The sequence below is a fragment of the Sarcophilus harrisii genome, chromosome X, assembly GCF_902635505.1.
Source record: "Sarcophilus harrisii chromosome X, mSarHar1.11, whole genome shotgun sequence".
Lineage (NCBI taxonomy): Eukaryota > Metazoa > Chordata > Mammalia > Dasyuromorphia > Dasyuridae > Sarcophilus > Sarcophilus harrisii.
Window position 1 is genome coordinate 7,021,086 of NC_045432.1, and position 9,010 is coordinate 7,030,095.

General features: G+C 52.9%; 1 pseudogene; it reads right to left on the minus strand.

The window, feature by feature from the left end:
• Nucleotides 1-1,795: 1,795 nt before the first annotated feature.
• On the minus strand, nt 1,796-4,247 carry LOC116420299 (annotated as a pseudogene).
• Nucleotides 4,248-9,010: the final 4,763 nt, after the last annotated feature.

A 9,010-nucleotide genomic window follows, 5' to 3' on the forward strand; every position in this document is an offset into this window, starting at 1 on the left:
CAGAACAGTTCAACGGTCCCTATCAAAATATTGCATACAGAAGATGCTATGAAAATGATGATGCTTCAGAGAAAAGGCAGGAATGTATTAGAATGGGATGGTCTCCATGGTGAACTTGATAAACAGGGTATAGATATGTTAATTGATTTTGAACAGTGTAAATGTTCTTCATAGAAATATGATAAAAAGCATTTACCTATTACAAGGGGGGAGTTGTGGGGAATAGAGATAAGGTGAAGAACTTACAGGAATGGGTGAATTCTTTTTCTGTATTTTATTTTCATTATTTCTGTGTTTCCCCTCTGACCTGTATAATACGTGCAGGCTCATATCTACTTGAGCCTGGGCCAGCTATAACCATATGTACTTAACCTGAGCTGAGGACATTTATCAGTATTTGACATATATTGATATTTATTCTATTAGCCTGACCACTATCTGCTTGATTAAGCCTGAAGGCCTGACTTTGTTTCCTAGAAAGCAGGAGATTTGGGGAAAGAGAAACCTTCCATTCCAATCTCTGCCAATAGCAACAACCAATTAGAGGCCTCCCTCCCCTTCTCAATGCTCTCTTACCTGTGGTTAATTTCTTGTATAAAAGCTATGTATCTTTACTACTTCTTTAGCCCTCCTACCCTGAGCTTTCTCTTTCTTATCCTGCGATGGGACGGCTCATCCTCCGGAGTTTTCAATAAGCAACCTTCCTGTTTTCTACTGAATGATCTTGGAGTAGTCATTTTGGGTAAGGGTCTTCCACATCCCTCACATAGAGAACAGGGTTCCAGATCACTCATGGAGATCTAGCATGGGAGCCACCTGTAGAGATGGCTGGGATCTAATTTTGAGCAGCAGAACAGCTTGAGTCATGCCAAGAGGACGAGAAAATACAAGGAGACTGAGAGGCAATTGCAGTAAAGATCTTTTAGCTCTGATTTATTGCATCTCTACACAGAACATCTATTTTCCAAATACAGCAGGATTATTATTGGGTTTTGAAAAAAAATTTTTTTTTTACATTTTTCCTAACCAGAATATGGCCACTGAAAAAGCTAAAAGGTCAATGGCTTCCGGGCTTTACTCACCCCAGGAGTCCAAAATCAAAATCAACGCTCTTTCTTCTCTAACAAAACTAGTGTGAACAAGTATAAGTTCTGGGGAGTTATGCATAAAAGCAACAGTGAAAGGGGATGAGATGGGAGAAATAGACCCCTGGCAGGAGGGGGAGGGATGGCGAGGGGCTTCTAAAGACCCCTGCTGCTCTCTGGGGCCTTGACTTGGGGGAGAAAGCTGTCCTTTGAGCTGAATTGTTCTCAGGAACACCTCAGGGACCTCAGGCCTTGACTTAGGAAGCCCGCGCTGGAGTGCATGTCTGGGCACTGAGGACATCATCTGGGGGATGGGAAGGCCCTAAGACCGACCCTACCTGACCAGGGGGATGATGCACTATTGATGGGTGCTCAGGCAGACAGGAAGGAAGGCAGGGGCAGGGAGGGAAGGCGGCTGAGCCCTTCAAGAGTGCCCACAAGTGTGGGAAGGCTGACTGCTCTTGGAAACACACCTGAGGGAGGGAAAGGGCAAAGCCCCCAGAGAGGGAAAGAGCTGGCTTGAGGGCTTCCTGCAGGCTCCATTAGCTGGGCCTCTGGGGGCTGCTCAGGGGCCACAGGCTCGGCTCTGCCCTGGAGGAGCTCCTTTCCAGGATGTGCCTCTGGAGATGGTGAATCCACTCTTCTGGATGGAGAGGGACCCTGAACTGCACACTGTGGCGAACCTGCATTCAGGGTGTACCACGGGCCCCTCAAAGCTGAAAGAACGCTTGGGGGGAGCAGGGAGTTGGAGGGTGCTGGGAGGTGGCTGTCCCTGGGACCAGTGTCTGCTGAGAGTCATGGCCGCCTGCGCCACGAAAGGCCAGGCTTGTTGGCCCACCCCTAATGGACATTGTGACACTAGTTTCCTCTGCCTTCACCACAGCTGGAGGTGAGGCGACCAGGGGTCCTGTGCCCCATCTCCCTGCCTCGGCCCTTCCCCTGGCCGGATTCACTCCCAGGGGCTTATCGGTCAGTGTGAGGCGATTGAGAGCCAAGGTGAGGGGCACTTGTTTGTCCCCATCTTGTTTGGGGAGGGAATGGTGGCTCATCCCCAGGGGGGGGCGGCCACCTGGAATGTGGCTGCGGTAGGCCCCCCCCTTCTGGGGGTTCCGCTTGATCCACTCCCTCAGGGTCTCAATTGGGGAGCCCTTCAAACGCCATCCTGTCACCCCAAGTTGCCGCAGGTGAGCCCGAGCGTGGCTGGCCAGTGCCTGGCGATTCTCAAAATGGAGCCCGCACAGCTCACACCGGGCTTCCCTGGGAGCGTGGGAGCTTTGGCTGGGAATGGGCTCCGTCTCGATGGGCGGCTCCCGGCATGTACAGGTCTTGGTCTCTTCTCCCCATGGAGAAGTTGGTCATCGGGCGGCGGCCGTTTGTCCTCAAGGGAGTGAGGAAACCGGCAATTGGGTCAGAGAGAAGAGGCGAGAGGGTCATTTTCTGGCCTCTGTTGGCAGAGTCAGGCCTGGTTTGTCAGGATTGCGGGGCAATGGGGTTAAAGACAGGGCCAGAGGCCCTTTCCCAGGGATTTGGGCCCATCCTCCCCCCGGGGACAGGGCAGCTCGGTGGGGGTGGGCTTCTTCTTAATGAGCCCCACGTTGGCCCTCTTCTCCAGGATCTCTTGGAGCTTGTCAATGGGCGAGCCGTACCACTCGGTCACCCCATGCGCCGCAGGTGGAAGCGCGCGGGCAGGAGAGGCCCCTTCGGTCCCTAAAGAACTCGCCACAGAGCTGACAGCGGATGTCCTGGACCGGCTCAGCCCAGGAAGCTGCAGAGACAGGAAGAGGAAGATGGAAGGGGGAAGGGGCCCAGGCACGGGGTGCCAAGCACCCCTAATGGTGGGTGGGAAAACTGGGCTCCCTCCTCTAGGCCCGCCCCCCGGACAGGCTGGTGCTGATCTAGTGCCCTTCCCAAAACAACCTTCTTCCGGGTCTGACTTACGTGCCTCGGACCTAAACCAGGCCCGGTTTCCGGCCCTTTGCAGGCCCCAAAGAGCCCTCTCCAAGGGCCCGTTGAGGCAAGTGTGGGCCCAGCCCATCCAGCTCCTTGTGGCAGAACTTGTGGGCGTGACTGCAATCACCGTCAGTTACTAACCCCCCCCGGCCTCCGTCCAGCCAGATGTAGGGAGCAGGGACTTAGCAACTCCATCTCAGGGGGAACAGGACCCTTGCCTTGGCTCTCCTGGGCATCCAGGTGGGCCCCGGGCACTTCCATCCCTGGCCTAGTCCCAGGTTTCTGAGTGTCTCTGGCCATTGTGGACCTGAGTACACGGTTTGGCTCCTCCCCCCTTCCCTCAGGGGACACTTACCTAGGTTCTGGGGTGCCTTGTCCTCTGAGGTGACCGGCCCATCAGATGGGCGTCCTTTATCCTGCAGGCCTACAACCAACGTCTCCTTTTGATCTCCACTCTCCTCGGTTCGGACTTGAGTTTTCTCCTGAAGGGTGGTGCCGACCGGAACTTCCTCCGAGCAGTTGGGTGAGAAGAGGGTGGTTAGTGAGAGGCCCAGGGGTCGCTAGATGGGTCCCACTTCCTGGCAGGGGGGCAGGACGTGGGTTCCCAGCACTTGGAGCCTCCAGGGAGTCACCAGGGCCCCCCATTGCTCGCCCCTGCCTTGGGCCCGGAGGTTGGGTCAGGAGGCCCCCCGGCCTGAGCCTGGGTCTGGCTCTTCAGATTTCGGCCGGGTGTCAATGCGAGTTGTTGATGTGCCACTCCCTCACCCCCATCTCCTGCAGATGGGAGTTCGCGTGGCTTGCCAGACCATGTGCATTATCAAAAAGCTGCCCACAGAGCTCACAGCCGATGTGCTGGGCTGACTCTGTGTCTGATGGAAGACTTTGAGGAGATGGCTCTATGTCTGGGTCCCGGAACGTGGCCAGAGAGCGATCCTGCTTCCCTGGAAGGCCGGCCTCCCCCGACACCCTGGGCTTGGGCTTCTTGGCCAGTGGGGGGGAGAGCAGCAAGGGGCCATGGCCGGGCCAGCCGGGCCAAAACTCAGGCCGCCGGGCTCTGCCTGCCCCTCCGCCGCGCTGGGAGGCGGGTGTGAGATCCCAGTCTATAGGGATCCCTTGGCCTCCGGTGGTCATCCCTGGCTGGGGCAGGTGGGCTCTGGCCTGAGGGGATGGGTCCTTTGTGGTCTCAAAGTGGGCCTCTGGACAAGAGGCCATCAAGCTCTCTGCCCAAATCACCGTCTAAAGACAGGTTTAGGGGCCTTCATCTTCTGGCTGTGGGCACTGTGCCTCGAGGAGCCGGCAGGAGGCTCCTGTCCTCAGAGTTTTTGGGTGGGGAGGCCCCTGAGAAAGCAGGCGGCCCCTTTGAGGAGAGGGGAGCCTGGGGGTGGGAAAGGCCCGTGGTTGAGCAGCCGGGGAGTGACTTGACGGCCTTACTCGGTGCGGGTCTCCGGGGGTCTTTCAACTGCCTTGCTGAGGGTCAACGGGCCATGGCGGGGAGAGGCAGTGCCCCTTTGCAGGAGACCGATTTCTTGGCCTGGGGATGGGACAGGGGCCGGGGCCGCCCGTTTTCCCTTCTGCTGCCTCCTTTCAGGGGCTGGTCGGTGGGAGCCCTCGCCGCCTCAGCCTCGGACGGCTCGGGGTGCGACGCCGAGGAAGCGAATGGCGGGAGAGGACATGGCGGCAAAGGTCTGTTTGGGCCTCAAAACTAGCCTCCTGCACAGCGTACACAACGGTCTCTGGCTTTGGGGCCGGGGCCCTGGTTTGCTCTGGCGGGGACCCTCCGAGGACATCTCGCTACCCGAGGCGCAGGGTGGCCTGCCCAGTGGCCTGGGGAGGATGGGGAGAGTCTCGGTGGGAGTGGGGGCGAGGCGGCTCCTCAGCCACCGAATCTTTTCCTCGGGGGCTAGAACTGGGCGGCCCCGGCCCATCCTACCCCTGCTCCGGCTCCGGCTCGGCTCCTGGCTCGCCGCCCCACCGCCCTCGTGGTGCGGAGCAGCAAGGAACGAGAGGCGGAAGTGTGTCGCCTGAAGTAGCGTCGGCGGCTGAGGAGCGTGGGCGGCGACGTCGGCGTCGGGGTCGGGCTGCGCTCGTGTATGTGCGCGCGCCTGCTGCCTTCGCCGCGCCCCTCCGCCGAGCATCTTTGCCCCCACCCCATCCCGTGGGCTTTTGTCGCTCGGGCGCTGGTCGGTGGGCACGCGGGCGGCCGCCTCTGGCCAGAGTATACTTGGTTTTTGTTTTGTTTGTTTGTTTTCAATTTTTATCATAGCTTTTATTGACAAGTTGTGTGCCTGGGTAATTTTTCAGCATCGACAATTGCCAAACCTTTGCTTCCAATGTTCCTCCTCCTCCCCCCATGGCAGGATGTTAATTAAATACATGTGAAACAGGCTAAAATATAAGTTCAATGCGACGTAAGCGCACGTGCCCTAACGCTTGTTTTGCTGCACGACAAGAATCGGGCTCTGACATAGCGCCCCATGAGCCTGTGGGGATCAGAAGGGCGGGCAGGCACACGGAGGGACTGGGCATCCCTCCGAGTGCTGAGGCCTGCGGTTGTTTACAGAAACGCGCACGTTGCCCCGCGAGCACCGCTGTCTGCAGCGCGGGCGGCGGGTCTGTGGCCCTGAGGCCGATTTCTGCTCCTCTGAGTTCTGCCCGCCTGGCCTCGGGCCTCTTAGCTCTCCTCAGGGCGAGGCGGCACCGACGTACAAAGCGCCCTTCAGCTCTCCGCGGCGCTGGGCGCCCGCTGTGGCGGGGCGGCAGAAGCAGGGCCCCGGGGGTCACGTGGACACTGTTACAGGTTCTCGGGGCTTCCCCCCTTAGCCAGGTCCTCAATCGCCCCCCCCGGGAGGGCGCCCCCTTGTGGAGACCAAGGACAGAGAACACACGGGGAGGTGGTTGTTGGAGACTCCCAAGGGACAGAAAGGTCAGAGAACCGTCATGGCGGGCAAGAATCCAGACCCCCCCCCATAGCGATGGGTCACAGACCCCCACGGAGATCAGGGACAGGACCCCTCTGTGCGTGCGTGTGTGTGTAGTGGAAGGACTTCCAGCAGGTGACGTAGTAAAGATAAGGTGAAGAACTTCCGCAGCTGGAACCTCCAAGCACGTTTAACTTCCTCTTCTGTATTTTAATTTCTCGAGGTCTCTGTGAGCTGGGAGTATGTTGAGCGGTAGCCAACATGTACTTAGAGTTTAGACCTAAGACCAACGCCCGAGGCAGAGATGCTCAGGGAGAAGCGGAATCGAAGACAAATAGGAGAAAGAGTCCTGACGCGCCAGCGGCGGGGCGGGGGGCGGGGCGGCGGTCTGAAAAGTCACACGTGTTCCCGAGGTGAGCTTGGAAAGTCTGGGCTCTATTGGCTGGGTCAAGGGAGGCCGCGGGACTAGCCCTCCTAGAAGCTGCTTTGGCGGACGGCTACTGACCCAGCGGGAAAGCGCTTTCTAAGGAGACCCTGGGGGGGGGGGTTAACGAAGGGCCTCCGCTAATAACTTGGTTTGAGACCAGGTTGTAAAATGGGGCAGGAGCGTCCAAAGACGTATGTGGGGACGTTAGCTAGGAACCTCAAGAAAACAGAGCCCCGGGTCTGTGTGTGTGTCTGTTCGCCTGCTCATGCTTCTCTCCGTGTCAGAAGTTAGCGAGCGCATCGGAGATGAGAGCCCAGCCTCTGGGTTGCAGGCAGTGGGTTAGGCAGGAAAGGTTGGCACAACCTTGCTCTCTCTGCCTCTCCCTCTAGCGAACAGCTTCAGCTTTGGGGGGAGAAGGGGCAGGAGGGAGAGAAGGAAAAAACGTTCAAGGTCGAGCAAGGATTCGGCGCTTAACTGCTGGCTCACTAAAGGAAAGAAGATGGAATGGAAGATCTAGGCAGATCTCAGGAAATCTCACGAACTAAAGTATGGGTTGATTTTAAAGTAATTCTAAGTTGGTATGTTGGGAACAAGAAGCTGCAGGTATTGGAAGCGAGGAATAAAATAGATTGAGAGGTAAAATACTGACACGGGGCCTCTCTGACTTGTTGGACCTGTGGGAAAACTAACGTGTTTCTAAAATTGTGCCAGGAGAAGAACGAAAATCATTAGTAGCAAGTTTGCTTCTTGGAGTTAGAGAACAGAGAGTTTAAGGAGGCTAAACTGAATTGTTTGCCTGCAACATTTGATTAAGAGTTCTGGGAACTTACTATATTTTAAAGAGGTTCTATCATTTTGAAATTGAAATAAAATTGAAATTGGGGGAAATAATTTTGCTGTAACCTTGCACATGTTAGAATATTCTGGGTAAAAATCTTAAAAATTGTTTGCATATTGTGGCCTTTACAACTGAAGAGAAAAACTTTTCTTTTTTTATTATTTGGTTGGACTTCAAATTGAAATTCAAAAGTATTGTTACTAAACAAAATGCCAGTACTTTACCTGGGGGGGGGGTCATGTTTCCATCTCCCTATTTCAATGGTATATTGCTTTGTAAAAGTGTTGGGTAATTGGTAAACTATATTGTAACTTTTATGAAATTTGGTTCAAAATTAATTGTGAATCTTAAAGTTTAAAGTTTTAAAAAAAGGTGATTTAAAGACAAGGGAAAAGAGACATTGATTTGCAAAAGCAATTAGTAGTTTCAATGCAGCATCTAGTCAGAAGGGTCACAAAGAGATGGGATGTGTTTTTGCAGGGGGAGAGAGCAGTGGAAAGCTTCAGCCCCTTTTGGCTGGAGAAACCTAACTCTTTTAATGGGACACACTGCTCTTACAAGATGTTAATTGATTGAGCATTTGTTTCTTTAGATACATAATGGTTTTTGTGTTTAAAGAATATGATCAGAAATGTGATAGATACTTTGAAAGGGTTATTTCAAAAAGGTTTAATTGATGTTTTTAAGAACTTTTCAGATTCTTTTATATAAAAATAGGAAGGTTAATTAACTGTATTGATGCCAGTTATTTAAAAGGGACTCCAAGGATAACAGTTTTTGCCTCTGTCCTTTTGAAAATGTTTTTGTTGTGGACAATATGTAGTTTGGGATTTTTCTATGTATTGGATATTTTTTAAAAAAATGATTGCTATAATATTCAATTTATGGACCATCTACTTGGGTATATAAGAATTGTGTGAGCATTCTGGGATCAATCTCTTATTGTTAAAAGTCTTACAATATATACATGATCCTCTTGTGGCAGGGAAGAAAGGAGTGACCTTGTCCGAGTCACTATCAGTTTGTTAAATTATTTAGGGACACGGGGACTGAGAACTTCTTAAGACAAATTGCAATTTGTGAAACGTGAGGTAAAATATTTAAGTAAAGAGAAAAAGAGACTAGACTCTGTATGGGTGGAGGGGATTCTTGGAATTCCTAAGGCTAGGACAAAAAAGAGCCTCTGGAAATTTCTAGGATTGCTGGGATACTGTAGAACCTGGACTGATGAAAATGCATTATTAACAAGTCTTTAGATACTCATTTGTTAGAAGAGAAACCAGATACAGTGCAATGGGATCCAGAAGGAGAACAGAGTTTTGAACAACTCAAACGGGCATTGATTTCAGCCCCTGTATTACTTTTGCCATCGTTAGAAAAGCCTTTTCATTTAAAACAGGGTGCCTTTGGGAGTATTGGCACAATTAAGGGGAGGGCAGCGACACCCAGTAGCCTTTCTGTCAAAAATGTTAGACCCAGTGGCAAAGGGATGGCCTGTTTGTATTCAAGCAGTGGCAGCCACGGCACTTTTCGTAGAAGAAAGTCGGAAGTTAACCTTTGGGGGCGGTTTAATAGTGAGTGTCCCCACACCAAGGTCGATCAATTCTGAATCATAGGGCTCGGAGGTTGGCTAAGGATTTTAAAATATGAAGCAATTTTTACTGAAAGAGATGATTTGGTTCTCTCACCAGACCATGACCTTAATCCAGCCATGTTCTTATCTGCTTCCCTGAGGAACACGTGTCCCTTGAACATGATTGTCTAAATGTGACTGATTACCAAACTAAGCTTA